Source organism: Chelonia mydas, chromosome 8 (genome assembly GCF_015237465.2).
Source record: "Chelonia mydas isolate rCheMyd1 chromosome 8, rCheMyd1.pri.v2, whole genome shotgun sequence".
Classification (NCBI taxonomy): domain Eukaryota; kingdom Metazoa; phylum Chordata; order Testudines; family Cheloniidae; genus Chelonia; species Chelonia mydas.
In genome coordinates this window covers 14802225-14819849 of record NC_057854.1, presented here as the reverse complement: position 1 = coordinate 14819849, position 17625 = coordinate 14802225, and the positions used below count along the sequence as shown (strand labels likewise).

At 40.5% G+C, this 17625-nt stretch overlaps 1 protein-coding gene across 1 annotated transcript in view; it reads right to left on the bottom strand.

The window, feature by feature from the left end:
• Nucleotides 1-17625, bottom strand: part of PDLIM4 (PDZ and LIM domain 4) — a 96244-nt gene that overhangs the window by 33224 nt on the left and 45395 nt on the right. The gene's annotated exons all lie outside the window — the stretch shown is intronic.

Here is a 17625-nt window from a genome sequence, read left to right as displayed (position 1 = left end):
CGATTTTAAAGTGAACATCAGTGCCACGGTCATTTGTGTGATGTGATCATCTCTCCATTAGTAACTGGACTGATGCCACCACCTCATTCCTCACAGGCAAGTGATGTTTCCCTCTAACCCTCTCCCCTCCTAAGCACCACTCTTCCTTCTTGATTCACACTGGCCACAAAGCTGCAGCCTAGCTTCCCCAGGACAGATGGTGGAGAGTGAGTACGGAGGGGTGGAGCCAAGGCCCCACTAATTCACTGCCCAGTGTCACTGAGGCAGTGCAAGGAGTGTTGTAATTTGCTGGTGGCATAGGCCAGCAGCAAAGTACTATCCCTACTCCTGGAGAAAGAAGGATGCAGGGGAAGAACTGTGATTCAGAAGCATGACTAAGTCACACTGCCTCCCAGCGCTCCTCTTGGGGTAACGCATGGATCATCCTTTGTTCAGGTGTCTAAAGTCACAATTTCCCATCTCCGTGAAGAGCTCTCAATGGGAGCGCTGAGCATGGATCAAGTGCAAAACCTTTTTTAAAGGTTGCTAAGAGAACCATGAGCAGGCCAACAGATGAAGCATTTCAAAGCACTCTGAAGAGATGCTGTGCAAGATCTTTATTTCAAGGGCTGCACTCTGAACCGTGTAGAGACAAGAATGTAAACCTAGGATTACACTGAAAAAGCCACACATATTAAAATTGAGATTATTTTCATTTGACTGTCAAACTTTTCTTTCTGAGTAAGCTTTGGGTTGACCGTGGAGATTCAAGAGTCAGCTTTGTGAATAAGCTGACTTCAGGCTAATTTTAAACCGTCCTTGTAAAAACAACCCTGGAATTTAGTTCAGTGTTGAAGATTAATAGATAAAAGAGAAAGAAAATTGATTCAGTTGGCTGAACTGAGTGTTTGGTTTTTTAAAAAATATTTCAAGTATTCTGCCGAGAAGTAACTATTTCAAACAACGTACCCAACACCTAAGAAGAAGGAAAACATCTAACCTGCCTATACAACTTTCACATTCATCTGATAATCGCCAAAAGGGTTTGTCCAGTCTTCCTGTTTATATATTTTAAAGTCAGATGGTCTTTCTACACTCCCTTTGGTTAACAAAGAAGCAGAAAACATTCGTCTGAAATGTGACCCCATTTGGAGCCTGTCATAAGTAATAGGTTTGCATCCGCCTCTAATAAGGTTTGGTGGAATTCATCCTGAAAAAGCTCTGCTGTTAATAGGAAACAGATGAGAACTGGGGATAAGAAAAGTCACAGAGCTATGTGCTTAAATACTCCACTGCACATCCAAAAAACCATTCATTTAGCTGTATAACAACTGCAAGGGGAAAAATGCATTATCTGGATGCCAAGTATTTTAAATGGTTCTTTCAGCGTCACATCTCTATTATCTTGGATAGTACTTTCCCAAACTGATGAACGGTTTTTAAAATGACTGTTTGCATGGTACAATTTGCAATATCCCAGAAAGCTCTCATCAGCCACAAGAAAAACAACATGTGAAGGTTTTCTTTTTCATTATTATTTTTGAAGGCAACCCAATGGCCAGCCTTGTGACCCTACTATCAGCTGTGGATTTTACCACTATAAAATTCTATTTCCAGCCAATAAATGAGTTATCAAGACCCTTTCTCTAACACATTGATGCTAAAAAGTCCTCCATAAAATGTGCTTGTTGTAGTTGTCTGAAAACCACAAACTGGGGACTATAACCACCAACATTTCATGGGCAGCCAGAGCTTGCCAGTGCTTTTTAACATTATCCACTCTGTAAACATAGGCACTTCTGGAATACAAAACAACAGCAGCCTTTACAAGCCTCACCTTCTGTTATTGATTGGATTAGAAATATTTTCTTCAAAGCATTTGCAGCTACTAAATGAATTATTTTAATCACCATCAATTTTTTTAAAAATAAAAATGGAGAACTTGCATTTCCTCACATGATCCAATTACTGTGCAATTAACCTCCCCCCCAAATCCTAGCCATATGATCACATTAATTATATTAGAACAAACCCTAACTACTCCCACTCACGGGGACCAGGGCTCTGCACCTGTGTGGAGTGCAGTCCAATCCAAAAGGGGAAGGGACCGCCCAGGAGATCAGTACTCCACAGCCATGTGCCACAGTGAAAACCAGCAGGGAGCTGGGAGAGAGTCATGTCCTAGCATATTGCCTGACTCACAGCATCTCTGCATCCGAGTGACTCCCTGGGGAGATGCAGAGTAGCCACTTTCTCTCATTTGAACAGCAGAGGGACCAACCTTTCCCCTTGCCCTTAGGGAGTCGCCTTTTCAGAGCAGGTCTGAGGAACATTATTAGTAATGATTGTTGATCATTTCTGTAGTGCCAACACTGTGCCAGACACTTTAAAAACAGACATGAAGACAAGGTACCCGCTTAAAGAGCTTACAGTGGAGACACACACATACAAAATGACCCAGGGAGGATAGGGACTGGGAGATGATCAAAACACTGGACTGAGCAGTGAAGTTTAAAACACGTCTTGGTAGTTCGACCATTTCTATTTGGATTTTTCTTTCTTTAGGGAGTGAAGATGCCCTTGGTTCTCTAGTGCGTAAACACATCTGTGAAGTGAAGAATAATATGGGCAGCAAAGGGGAAGCCTGCTCTGCTGATGCCTGGACTTTAATTCTTCTCCTGATAATAGAAGGCTTCAGTCCCCCAAGTGGGAAATCTAGCATTTTTCCCAAGCACTCAGTGCACTATTTAGAAAAGGCTAAACATACATAATAGGTTACAGTTACAGGTACAGACAACTCATGCTAACTGGTCTTACGTGAAGAGTCCTGGAGCCTCTTTCACAGCCTTCAATTAAACCCTCTGACCTAATCACAAAGAATTTGGTGTTGCTATTTCATTTGCTTTCCACTCCGTATCACTGAGAAAAATAAAAGTTTCTTGGCAACACTAGGAAGTGCAGGATTCAGCCACCCTTACACTGAGTTGCATCTCGCTCTGGGCAAGTCTCACTGACTTCAGTGGGACACTATTTGGAGAGTCAGGCAGTGCTAAACATTAGTAAGGGCTGTAGACTCTGCTCCCAAATTAATAGCTCCCGCTTTGGAATTCTACATGAGACAAACAGCTGTCAAATGCTTGAAGCAGAGAAGAACTGTTCAAAGAGGGAGCCTTGTCCTGTGGATGGAGCACTGGCCTGGGTCTCTGGAGACCTGGGGTGAGATTCTGTGCTGTGTCTTGAAGAGACTTCGCAGGCACAGGGGGTGTGGTAGCTACAGTGGCCATATCTGCTGGAGAGAATGCCGGTGTAACTTAGACAGCCCTGGCGTGCTGTATAAATTGCAGCAGCCTTCCCAGGTTGCAACAATGTCCAGAATCTCAACGGCATTGACTGCAGCAGCCCCGCCCCTCCCGACCTTTCCCCCCAGCATGTCCCCTACGTTTGCAAGCTGGTCCATAGGAGGCAGACTTGTGGCTGCCTTTCATAATATCTGAGCTGAGAGAATCCTGTCCAGCTCAAAATGGCATTTATGGAGCCCCTTTATCCAACATAAGGGGCACAGAGTGTGCGTGTGGGAATCTCGCCTTGGGCTCTGTTCCAGGCTCACCATTAACCCACTGTCTGACTGTGGGGAGTCAAAACTCATGAGACTTTTAAAATAGCACATTTTGTATTTTTGTTTGCAGATTGCCTTGTCAGCCTGTAGGATGTGTGTTTGAAAGCTTCTCTTTACGTAGAAGTCCCAAACCACTCAGAGTTGCTGCAATTTAACTCTCCAAAGACGGAAATGGTTTTGTTTACTTATGTTGAGGGGATGAAAATCCCCACAAGAAACAAAAACTGAAGAAGAAAATTACTTAGATGCGAGAAACGTTTCAAATTATATACATGCTCCTGAGCACCACACAGCCAGGAGTTTAAAATCTCACTGCCTCTCCTCAATCATTCAGGAGGAAAAAATGCCCCAAATTAAAGTAACCTGTATTTGATCCAAACACCAGAAAGTAAAGAGCAGACAAGAAGACAGGTGATCCCACAGAGCTTGCGCACAAAATCAGGGTACATAAATCTTCAGGTTACATAAAAAGAGCTGTTCCACCCAGAAGGTTCGACATAACAAAGAGTTGCTCTAGACTTTTATAAGAGCTGAGACAGCCCTGCACTCCTGTGTCTTGCTCTACTATTCCATCTTGGTATCTCGTTCCCCCAACCCTCCGCCCCAAATCCCTGGCCTCTAATAATATAATTTCCAAAACAATAAAAAATACCCTGCCCTCATTTACGAGTATACAAACTGAAATGGTTTGGCTACAAACATCCAAACATACATTTCAACCCCCATCATCTACAAAACATTGTCACATGAGCTAAAAAGCCAGATGTAATAACTAGGTTCGCCACTTCTAATAAGGGTATAAAGAGAATGAGTTAAAGACCTCAATGGAAGGCTTGATTTGGGATCTGGGATTTCCCTGTATTTGGCTGGTATAGACTCAGTTACTACAGACATTTCTCAGTGACTGTCAGTTTGTACATATTAAATCTATAAAGTTCTCTGTGCATGTTTGTATAAGAGACAATTCTATGTTTTAAAATTTGTTTTCAGAAGGATGGGCTTGGAAAGAAGATATAACCTGAATACAGAAGCCAAGCGAAGCTACACATGATCTTGCTTGGGTCTCCCCAAAGGAATGTCATGCCACCAGACTGTTTACATGCATGTTGATTTTTACACCTTTGCCCAGTGATGGGACCAGATCCTAAGCTGGTATAAACTGACATTACTACATTGATTCAATGCAGTCACACCAGTTTACACAAGTTAAGGATCTGGCCGTATAATCTCTCCACTTCCTCACAGTTACATTTTTATTGATATCTTTTCCTCTCTGGTGAGTGCGTGTTCTGTGAAGGTAAAAGCAGCAGCACTAAATTCAGCTGAAGTCTGCTATTTCTCCCAGGCCAGAGCAAGGCAGGTAGCTTGTAATTTGAGCCTCTCTACTCTATTTTCAGTGCCTTTCATTCTTATCTGAAAGGATCATCTTATGTACTCTTCACAGTGGGTGAGTTCTGGCTCCCTATCACGGGATTTCAGCAATTATTTCATTAAAAAGGTCAAAATTACAAACACAAAATAAAGTGAGTTTGCCAGTGGAGCAGGTCAGTGCCTGCTGGTAACCAGGGGCCTGATCTCCACCTTTGAAATCAGGGGAGGTTCTGCCATTTACTTCAATGGACATAAGGTCAGGCCTGAGAGGCTCAATCCACCCTGGGGCCAGGCTCTGGCACCTTCCACCTGCTTCATCCAAAGAGGAGCATACACAATCAGCCCCTTAGTAGAGGCCAGAGAACTTGTTTCGCTTGAAAGCTCAAGATGGACTTGAATTGTGGTGCCACAGCTTTATCCTTTAAGCCACCTGGCTCTCTAACTGCCTCTCAGAAATCCATAGTGATGGAATACGTTACCCATGCAAGACAAGAATGATTAAAATGTGTTTCCACTTATCTTGCCAGCCTAAGTGCTGGGGTCAGGATTTTCAATGCCAACAATACACGGATGTGTATACTGAACAGCCAAAGGAGGGGAGATTTTTGTACTAACGCTGTGTCAGTTTTATTAACACTTTTAACCAAACAAGTTAACTAGTTAAAGACGTGGATTACCCACTCTCTTTTCCTTCTGCTAAAGTGGAACATATAGAATACACTTACTCCTTTTCTTTTCTTTTTTTTAAACATGCTGCCAACATTTGTCTTGCATCACTTCTAATAAACCAAGCATCTTCAAATGCGTTCCCTGCCCTGCTCTTGGTTCTTTGTTTAGACAAATCTCTCTCGCGTTTGCAGTGAAAGAACATTTGGAGCCTAATGTAAGAACAGCCACTGTGCTGTGGTTAAACAATGAGCTCTGTGTTAACACTGGGCTGTAGCTACTATATCTTCTAGTGTTCAAATTCTTAAGACAACTCCAGGCCCCAGGTAATTTAATATGTAAACGGTACTCAAATTTACGAGGAGCCAAAGGAATTTTCAGACAGAATGAAAACCATTTTCTTCTTTTTATTAAAAAGATTATAAAAGGCACCGATTGCATTATGTATGCTTGAGACTCAGAGTGGAAGTAACATAATAGTAACAGAAATACTGAGTATCATTACTTCACTCCCAAAGCTGAGGTAATTGTCAATTTTCACCTGTGAGAGAAAACAAAACAATCCCTACTGGAAAATAAAAGCCAATTAAATTTCAAGCACTTTTGTAATGAAGTACCTTGGGTAACAACGGTGGAGAATCCTCCTATATACTATAAAGGATGTGATAGAATACAAAATACAAAAATATATGTCACTCAAACACAACCAAATACCTGATAGCCTTTGGTAATAACATAATTTCCTTTGGTAATAAGATAATTTCCACTGGAAGGATCCAATGTATGGAGCCAGATTCTTCGCTGCTGTAAATTGACCTGGCTCCATGACCACAATGGAGCTATGTAGATTTACACCAACTGAGGAACAGGAATAATTGCATTTTCTAACCACACTGATAATCTGAACCTTAAAAGGGATTTAATCTCTGTACCAAAGTTTTCATTGAGCCTCATATTCTCACTTTTCCAGTACTGAAGATAGAAGATTTCTCAATCCAGACAAGTAGACTTACGTTTGTGTGCAGGTTTCCAAACTCAGTTACTTACGCCAAGAGTTGCACATTCTGCAAGTGCTGTTCTGGGTGTTTGATTATTCTTGCTAGGACTATGACATGCCAAGTCACACTGTGGACAAAAACAGTAGCCATCCACCCTTGTACTTTCTAAATCCATTGCTAAAAGAACATTTCGGCATATCCCGTTTTCATGTCATCAAGCTGGTAGAGCTTCCTGATCTCTTTTAAGCAGGATTGTGTTGTCTTGATTTTGACTTTTCATTGCCTACATTTTGATCTCTAGCTTTTAAGTTCTTAACAAATGTTTTGCTAATGCTATTGGCATACCAAGGTCACTATCTGACCAATATGGTCTCGTTTCCTTGTGCTCCCCCATCAGTTTGTGTGTATATATGTTGTCTCTTGTCTTATACTTACTGTAGGCTCCCTAAGGGAGGGACTGCCTTTTCATTCTGTATTTGTACAGCACCTAGCGCAATGGGGTTCTGGTCCATGACTGGAGCTCCTAGGCAGTACTTTGATAATAAATAAATAATTCTATTAAGTAAAGAACAGTGCCCGTGATCATTATCTCATGACTTCAAATTTACTCATTTTTAAACCTCTGCCATCTATCCTGCACTGTCTAACTTTTTACCAAAAAGAAAAGGAGTACTTGTGGCACCTTAGAGACTAACCAATACTCAAATAAATTGGTTAGTCGTTAAGGTGCCACAAGTACTCCTTTTCTTTTTGCGAATACAGACTAACACGGCTGCTACTCTGAAACCTAACTTTTTACCAGTATCCACCACGCTCATAATATAATAATTCTGCCATCACTTAATAAGCAAAGCAATTTCCAGCTAGTGAAATGAAAACAAAAGAACAAGCCTAACTCATGAACAATTTGACACTTGGAGGGTGAAGTTACAGACCATTTAGTGGACACAGGGTTGGTTTTTTGTTTTTGTTTTTTTTAATTTTAATTCTCCTCTAATACTGGTCAAGGGAATTGCTCTCTTCCCAGGAAATATTATTGTATTATACCCTCTCCCCTTCCCTCTGCATACTAGTGGAGAAGAGGGTTTGAGAGCACAAGTATTAAAGCCAAGAATCTCATATTGTTGAGATATCCTCATATGCTTAAAATAGGGATGTAAACGGTTAAATGATTAACCGGTAAGCATTAGGCTTACCGTTAATCAGACCTTAACCCTGACAGCCAGGCGGTTGGAGGGACCCCAGCCCCTGCTGCCCCATGCCAGTCCTCCGCAGTGACCTCAGTTAATGGTTAAATGATATAATTTTAATCTTTGAAAGGGTTAACTTTTTAAACCGATATTTACATCCCTAGATTAAAACTAAATTTCTCTGGGCATAGATGAATAGAAGTCCTCCCTCATCCTACAGGTGGGGGAAATTACATGAGAAATTACATTAAAAAAAATCACATGAAAATGACGGAGAAAATTGTTTCCTATTTTGAAATTGACAAGCCTACAGGTTATTTTTCAGTAGTGAAGAAAAAATGTGGCTTCTAGTCAAATAAATATCTCAGGCCTTCCTGTTAATTACAAGTCCTGGCAATACCTATGGCAAACAACCAGCTCAATCATTGCAGGAGAACATGTTTCCAGAAGACAGACAAGGAACTTCTATAACTATTCACATTTTAGTCATCCAGAATGGTCCCACCTTATCCTCTTTCCAACTTATCAACCAGGACTGGGGCACAGCTGTTGTTTTCCCCCCTTCCAAGTACTCATTTCTGCTCTTAGTGTCAGAAGTCAGTGCCAAACTGTTTCTTGCAAGAAGTTTGGGAGACCACATAAAAACATTTCTGATTACACTGAACTGTTATTCATATGTGATCATCTCTGTAAGCACTTTGTCTTTCACATATACATCTCAAGGTCATCACTTTTCTCATCTGGGAGTCTGGACAAATAAGCTAACCTTCTGTTGTATTAATAGGCAAGCTTCTGTTCAAACAAAGGCTTCCAGATGATTCAACGTTACACAAGAAGCAGTTGACGATGCTCATTACACTTCACACAAATATTTTCCCTTTGGAGGAACCAGAAAATAGAACTGCATTTAGAATATTTACTTAACATATTGGTTGCTTGGTAACACAGAGAGATATGTTAGAACTGTAACAAATGACTACAGAGTGAAGACTACATTTGAAATGAATGACTACGAAAAATGAAATGGAACCATCATTATGCCGCCCCATGGGTTTTAAGAACAGTAACAGAAACACTACGAAGCACAGAAAGTAAAATTTGCAAATGTGCTTTGCAGTTTTGAAAATGAACAAGGATTTGAAACAAAAAATACTATGTCCCACCAGACACAATATTTAGGTTGCTAATCTAAAGTTTTCTCATCTGTTACCAATAAACTTTGCGGTAATTACACTAAAATACACTGTATTATTTTAAACTAGACAGAGTCACTGTGATATATACAGTATATATCTGTCAAATGGTATTTTCCTTTTTCCAGTAGACCCACATTCTTACCATTAATATAGCCTATAATCACCTGTGATGGGAACAAAGAAAATTGGCAAATAAACTATTCAGATTACAGAAACTGACTGAGGAAAATACCTGATTGAAAAGCTTTAACTACAAATTTTTCCCTTTATTTCTTAAGTGCTTTTTTTTTTAAGCACGAGGATTATTGAGAAATTCACATATTTAGGTCTTTCAACAGTTAACTAGTAACTAACTGGGTGATATGGGCCTCAAATCAATATAAACTGGTTACTGCACTAGGACTCTGTATCTTGCACACACTCCTCAAATGGACCTCCCACTGACGTCAACTTACCCGTATACTCCTACTGAGCAATAATTTCCCCGCTGATTGAGCCAATTGTTTTCAATGGAACTACTCATGGAGTAAGGTGCTACTCATATGAGTATGGATTGTAGAAGTGGTTTTCAAATACTAGTAAAGGCTTACAGTATAGGGCCTGATCCAAAACCCACTGAAGTCAATGTGAATGTTTCCACTGACTTCAGTAGCCTTTGCTTCCAGCTAACAGTGTCTGAAGACTTTACTAAGGGCAAGTCTACACTGGTTTCACACCCCTGAGCGAGAAAGCTGCAGCGCTGTAAAGTGCAGGTGTAGACAAGCCCTAAATAAAGAGACCATTCAGAAGCTTCCCCCCCCAATTAGGCTCCTTTTGTACTTTTAGGTTAATGGCCGCATCAAAGGCAGTTTGCCGCATTACAATGTTACTCTAACAATTCCTTTGCTTTCAACTTGATTAACATTGTTATCAGTTACAAAACCTTCACCAGTTTGAAAATCTACATCAGTTTGTATATAACCGCATTGCCCAATAAATTGGACATGCAACATAATGTCCTAAATAGTGATATCTGAACTTGAAATGCTGCATAAATACTTCCAATTCACAGCGGCCTTGAAGGCTTCTGTGTGTTTCTACGACTGAAGCAGTCCTCAGACAATAAGCTAGAGAGTTCCAATGTGATTGAGAATCTAATGTTGTGCCAGAGCATTATCTCACCCTTTGTTTTTCCCAAAGTGCAAAACAGATTTTTTCCCCTTTTGCCATACAATGCACTAAATTATCCTCGAGCTCTCATGTATCAAACGTTTGTTTTGTTTGGTAGCCTGCAGTAGCAATGAAGACTTTTTCTAAGCAGATATCATCCAAATCCTGCCTTTTCTATTTAGCAAGCAAAGTCAGGAAATTCTGTCTGCCATTCTGGACAGAAGAAATTAAGCCTACAGTCAAGTGTAAACCAGTACACTGGGAGGACTGGGTTGATTTTTAAAAAGCTTGTCTATATAATAAATGCTAATTTCTAGAAAAAGGAAAAAGATAGGGTTTACTGCTGCTATTTAATACCATGAGGTCAAAATTCATCCCTGATGTTACTTCACTGAAGTTAATATAGTGTCACATCAAGGATAAATTTGGCCCATGCTGTCAAAAGATCTATGAACTTGGAAAACTGGGTTTAAAAGATTAGCCCTTTAAAGTTGGAAAGGGACACCCTATTTGATAACTTACTGGTAAAAAGTCTAATGTTAGAAATTGACTAAAGTTTTGGACAGATCAAATCCTTTGAAAATTCATAGAAGCTACTGTGCATGTAGATTCAAATATTTTTCAAACTGCACCAATATTTTAATAGTACAGTTATACAGTGCCTATACAATTATACTGCAGAAGAACTACAAGAATAACTTGATATAGCTCTGTTCACAGTACCTCTCATGACATTTCACATTACAGAAGCAAAATGATCAATAAAACCAGGAATGTTAATCATGTGAAACAGAAAAGTGTTGACTAAAGAAAAAGATTTTCATTTGTGAAATAAACTGACTCACTGATTCAGCAGTTCTATTACCCTCCTGTAAAAGCAGGTTGCAAAGCATTAGCACACATGATACAGATATCAGATGTCTAAGCCTCAAATATGTAGTCAGCTGCAGGTTTCAATTAGATTATCTACATAGATGCATATTTTCCTTCGCATCTAACAAATCTGGGACTAACCCAATCAGGTCTTAATCAGGCAAAACTCCACTGACTTCACATGGAAAAAACTGACACAGGAGACTAATCTATTGATCCAGGTATTTCTAGTGAGCCTCGTTGCCATTGCAAAAGCATTTTAAAAAGTTTGCATAAGAGAAATAAAGTTTCATAAAGAACTTTGAAGTCACAGGAAACAAGTGTAGCAAGAAGAGGAGAATCAGAGATGGCTGCTGTAATATTTTAAGCAGCCATCTCTAATGAAACACAAGTAGAATTAAACTCTCTTTTCCTGAGTGATCTAGAAGTCCAATTCCTAAATGGTTTAGTAGGTATTTAATAATGCTTATCCAAATCTGCCATTCAACTTTAAACCATCACAGCTCAGTTACAACTGTTTACTTTGTGAATATCATCCATTCCAGTACAAATTAACATTGAAAATCTGCCATAATTTTGTTAGCCCAGCACTGAACAGCAGACTCCTTTGTCTTGAGAAGCCAAAAGCCCATGTTCACACACAGAACAGTTACTATTTAATTTTAACACAAACATGCTCGGGCTCTCAATAAAGAAGTTCTGTACTGCAGGGGAAAAAACTCTACAATGTGGCAGGTTAGAGCAGTAGGATATTCCTGGTGCTATCAGAGAACTGGAAAAAGGGCTAATGAAGAAGCTCGAAACTCACTTCTTAGTTTTACCATCCAATGCTCCCACACCAAGAAGATAAAATGAACATGAAATATACATTTAGGGACTCACTGTGGCTGGCCCTGTGCAGGGCAGGTACATAACAGGTGGGAGAGGGTGCAAGGAACAATGCAGAACATGGCTGTGGAATATACCCCCTAAAGAGAAAAAGGTGAGGTGGGAATGCGGACTATAGCCCTGCCCCTTCCACATCAGCCCGAGGAGCTGTTACACTATGAGTCTTCAGGAAAAATCCTGGAGGAGTCAGGAGCCCCTCCTGGACATTCTTCACTGAAGTGTGGCTCCCTCAATCCACTGGAGCCAGGGTATCAGGGAGTAGGGTGGGGAAGGAGGCACTGGGAGCACAGAGGTATGGGTCCTTCACACAGATGGCTCTGGCTTCCACCTGATCCCTCAAGGTCCACAAAGATCCCAGGGAATCCAGGGGTATTGCGAGCAGGTGCCAAGATCTGTTCTGTGAGGGTGAGGACAGTCATTCTGATGGAATGATTTGGGGACAGGAACTCTACAGAGGCAGCCTCCTGGGGTTTTCTTCTGCCTTTCCTCCCTTCTAGTGATTGTACTGAAAGATGGCGACCTGGCCCAATACCATCATAAATGACAGAGACATATTCAAGGGTTGTTTTAATCACTTCTCTAGGATGATAAAAGTACATAAAGCTGTAGAAATGAGCTAAATTACTAACAGAGTCCATGCCCCAAAGAGCTTAGTTTCAAGGCACGAGCTGATACAATACAAAACCAGACAAACGCAGACTGAAGAGGAGCCTTACAACATGAACACTTCATAAATCAGGTGGGTCTTCAGATACACTCAGTTTCATGAAGACTAATCCAATGCTGACAGCCAGAAAAGAGCTGAAGAGTCAATCACTGATGCCAAGTTTGTTTGGTTGGTTTTTACTACATTCTTAGTGAACCCAATGTTGGTTAGATAGTCATGGAGACTTGTGTCTTGTATTGATCCAGGCATTTCTAATCAGCCCGTCACCATGGTATCTAACTGCTTCTGCTTATCCACTGAACAGGAACAGCACAGGCTCCCCCTCCTCCTCCCATTGTCCATGTATAAAATACCAGGTCTTTGCCATATAGATTATATAGTCATTCATACCAAATCAGAGTGGTAGTATTTTACATGCAGTTTGCAATGTCATAAGTGCAGGGCGACTGAAAGTCATGGCCACCATTTCTATGGACAAGTGCCTCCTTCAGCCTCAGTGTCCATTCAGTCCTCAGCCTTTCTGGTAAACCTGACATGAGTGATATCAGATAAGCTAGTACCAGTTCTAGTGGTGGTTTTAGAACGCAGATCTCTGTCAACTGGGAACTAGTTCACTATCTTATTTCCTGAGGAGCACCTAAGAGTTGTCAGAGGGCAATAACTTTTGGTCAATGTCATACTGAGCTGGATATGAAAGGCTCTGTGTTTCACTAGCCTCCTAATTCTCTGTTCCAGTTTCTGCTATATGCACAGTTCCACTGCCAAATGAATTTTTGCTGCAGGCATACTAGTGACCAGCCATCTGAACTCACTGTCAGTTAGTGAGAATGGGAGTTTGACCTCACAGTCTGAGACATGAGTTTCCAATCTTCATCATGCCACTAAGCTGTCAATTTTGGCAGCATGTGAGTGGTCAAGAAAATAAACATCCCATTCTTTTATTAGCACCATATGGCTGTATTTTGACTAGAGAGTCAACGCTAAAGAAACTAAGCTCAGTGGAATTTTCAGAAACTAATCTCTTTCCTCCATGGTAGCTCACTGGCATTCCCTGCTTTCATTGTCTGCTAGAGAGTCAAACAGCAGTTACAAGTACAGTTACATTAAAAAGGGGGTGAACAGAACAGAGAGTGACACTGCAGAACAAACCAAGAGATTCAAGTTTTAAATAAATAAATAGTGAAGGCTTCTTTCAGCTATAGAAAAGTAATACTTCAAATAACAATACTACCAGAATTTGAATAGCATAAGCACTGTATGATTGTTACGTCTTCAGGGTCGGTCCCATCTGTTAGTGTACAAATATATAGCAATCTAGCATGATTCATGAGAATTTAAGGAAAATAAGGACTATCCAGTGAACCTGACCTCCTGCATATAACAGGCCATTAAATTTCAACCAGTTACCCCTGTACTGAGCCCAATAACTTGTGTCTGACCACAGCACATCTTCCTGAAAAGCATCCAGTCTTGATTGTAAGACAACAATGGTGTGGGGGCCCTCTGCGAGTTAACACAACACAAATAATATGGGCCTGAGGTTTGGATTTGGGGCTGAACTTTCGCCAAGTTTGAGGATTTTTTTCTTGGTACGCCATAGAGACGGAGCCAGCCACTCAATTCAGATCCAGATAGGCTCATCATTAAAATTGGGATCTGAGGTTATAATTTGAACCCTTCTTTGCAAACACTCTCTCTCTCTCTCAGGCCTCTCTATTCCACAAAGAACATAGAACCTTCACCATCACATTCCATCTTTGCCGATCTCCTGCTGCAATCTTAGCTTCCTCCCTTGGCATTTTGATAGCTTTCAATTCTGCTTCTATTGTGCATTTCCATGTTATCCTATGGGTTCCATTCCAATGCTTGTCTTGTTATATTATTCTGGTATTGCCTCCATGCATGTCTAACCATCTCCATTTTTATTCTGTAACTCATCCTACTGGTTTCTGATTGGTCCTCTCCCAGAGTTCTTTTTGATTTTTTTCTGGCCATCTGATATTGAGGATTTGTCTAAGGCAGCTGTTTATGAAAACAGGTTAGATAGTAAGGTCATAAAAAGTCTTCAAGTTTCAGCTCCATATAGAAAAAATGACTCAGCAATGGTGTTAAATATTTCAAAGTTTAGTTGGGAGGGCAAGATTTCTGGTTCTCCAGATCAGCTTTAGAATTACAAAGGGATGTCTGACTTTTGCTGTTCCGGCTTTAATGTCTTCTTCTGTTCCACCTGTCGTACTTACAATGCTGCCAAGATATTTGCAATATCAGATATCTGCAATATCAGATTCATATATGCCAGTCCCAGAATGTATTACTGGTGTTTCTTGTTGTGTGTTGAATCTCATGGTTTTAGTTTTATCTGTGTTCTCAGTGTTTGTAAACACTAATTATTATTTGTCAAAGGTATGTTTTAGTGGGATATCAGGAAGAGTTCCTAATGATGATATCCATCAGGCTGCAGAATTAATGCTCTATGGCTTGAGATAACTGCAGCCAGACTACACAAAGAACTAGCAAATAGACTGTAGGCAACAGTCCTTCATTGACGAGTTGATCCAATGAGCCATTTCAAATTCCGAGTTCTACAATTCTGACAGCATTAGTTTCCCAGTGACTACCTATCACATTAAAGGTTCTGGGATAAGTCCCCAAAGCTGTCAGTCGAGGAGTCCTGGTTATATCAGGGACCATCTCCCTCTCTCTTTGTGACCAGGAACTTCCTTGCCAATGGAGCTATTGTGAAACTATGGAATTATCAACTACAAGAGCGAGACTCATGAGAGATGTCTCATTGGTTGGCCCACTGTTTTTGAACTCCCTCCTGCAAAGGATTAGAATGAGGCTGAATCTTACCGCCTTCTAAACAAAGTGACCTTGGCATAATAATAAACAAACACACACTTCTTTGCATGTCACAGTGCAAAGGGGAGAAATCAGGCAGACAGCCTGCTTTTATCATTTTGGTTATGTTTAAAATCATGGGGCAGGTGCATTATAAACACTGTGGTAGATAAAAAGTCCTTACAGTAAATTCCTTTTTTTTCTTTTTAATTTTCATTTTATTCTTTAAACTCTTCTTTGTCTGGCAATCGTTAAAACAGCGAACAGTCAAAGACTTCCAAGGTATCTAAAAGCTAACAGAGTAAAACCTTGGAGGAAGGAAATACATGTGCTCCACATTACTGGAAAGCACAAACCTCCAAGATCTTTTCAAGGATAGTCCCCAATCTATTTTTGTGATTCATGAGCTGGCTTGCATGAAGATCTATTTATTCTTGGGTTTAAAGGCAGATTGCTTTTTCTAAGGTGCACATGAGGTTACTCATTTTGAAGCTAACTATTACTTTACAATGGGTCTTTTCTTTTTGCACTTCAATAAAGACCCTTCACTAAAGGGTTTGGTTTAACATTACACAGGGACAGCCTTCTGGCACACGGGCCCCTTCCCCAGTGAACATCAAAGTACTCCTGCAATCAATATGATCCCAGCTCCGGCGGGAACTGGGGGCCTCCTGCAGCGGTAGTGTCCATAGGTATCCATGGCCATTCCTGACATGCTAGCAGTAGAACAGTACATCATAGGGAGTTTGAAGATTAAGACAACCACTTGCATCCTCTAAGGGCTCAGTTCTAATTACTATCATTATCAGTGGTAGTGTAGTGCCTAGAAATCCCCGTTATGGACCAAAACCCCACTCTGCCAGGCACTGTACAAACACAGGAGAAAAGACACAGCCTGCCCCACCTGACAGTGAGTGAATGCATGCCTACATTTCTTGGCAGATAAGAAGTTAGTGCAGTTCTGAGATGGTAGGCTCTTTGGGATAGGGACAGTGTCAATCAACACATTTGTACAGTCCCTACCACAATGAGTCCCTGATACTACACAGAATCCCTGGGTGGTACTAAGCGTGTCCAGAGATTATGGTGATAAAGTCAGATATTAATTCTGTGGGCCAGCTAAAGCATAAAAAGTGAAAAAGGGGAGAATTTAGTCCAAGGACATGTTGGAAAGGGAGGGTCAGAGTGAGAAGTCATCTGCCTTCAACAGATATTTCTACATGTTACCCTGCTGTAAATGTGTCTATGTACTTTCTACTTTAGAGATTTCTTGTTTAGACATATTTGGGGTACACTTTGGTTCAGAAAAACATGGTTCTATAATAGATTAAAAGCCCCACTAACTATATTTTATGTAACTTTGTCTTCTTTTTTAAAAAGTACCATATGTGATGTACATTAATAGGAAGATCAAATCCAATCTGCTTTAAACCGCAGAAATGTTGTATCTGGCAGTCAAAATGCAGAACATTTGTTCTTAATTTAACACTGTATGCAAAAGTTTTGGTCACATCAAAGTCTATCCAAAATATCGGTCAGAATATATTGCCCTAATTGATTAATTAAGCCAGCAAAGACAGAATACAAAGCCAAAGTGTATAGATCACCCTGTGTCTTCAATAACTGTAGAATAAATGGTGTCAATGTGACAACTTCCATGGTAGAAACCTACACACTGTTTCTTTAGAGCTAGCCAACGTTTTCCGAAAATTCTATTCGAGTCTCTTGTTAGCTGAGTTCACCATTTGTTGACCTTTCTGCTGTCAATCTTAATGCCACTTCCTCAATCTTCCCTGAAGAAAAGTCTGCTGTTTCTCATGTTTTTATGATAACTGTTCCCCACATCTTTTTAATTCTGACATCCATCTTGGGCTGGATTTCATATGGGGCCAGGCACAGTTAAGGGAGAATTCATGATCAGATGCTTGCAGCTGGTACTGATAATGTGTTGCCAGAGATATGCCAGTGGCACGGACACATGGTGCCGGTCTCTGGATTCTTTATAAATGTTGAAGAAAGGTAAAATATCTTAAAGAAATTTCTAAAACAAAATTGTTGCAGCAATCACCTTAACAGAGTAACAGCATGAACCAGCATGAATATGGCACGTAGAAAACGTCCATGGGCGAGTGTGCCGTCAGCTTCAGCAGAATATAGCAGTCTACCTTGTTGCAGCAAAGATAACCTTCCA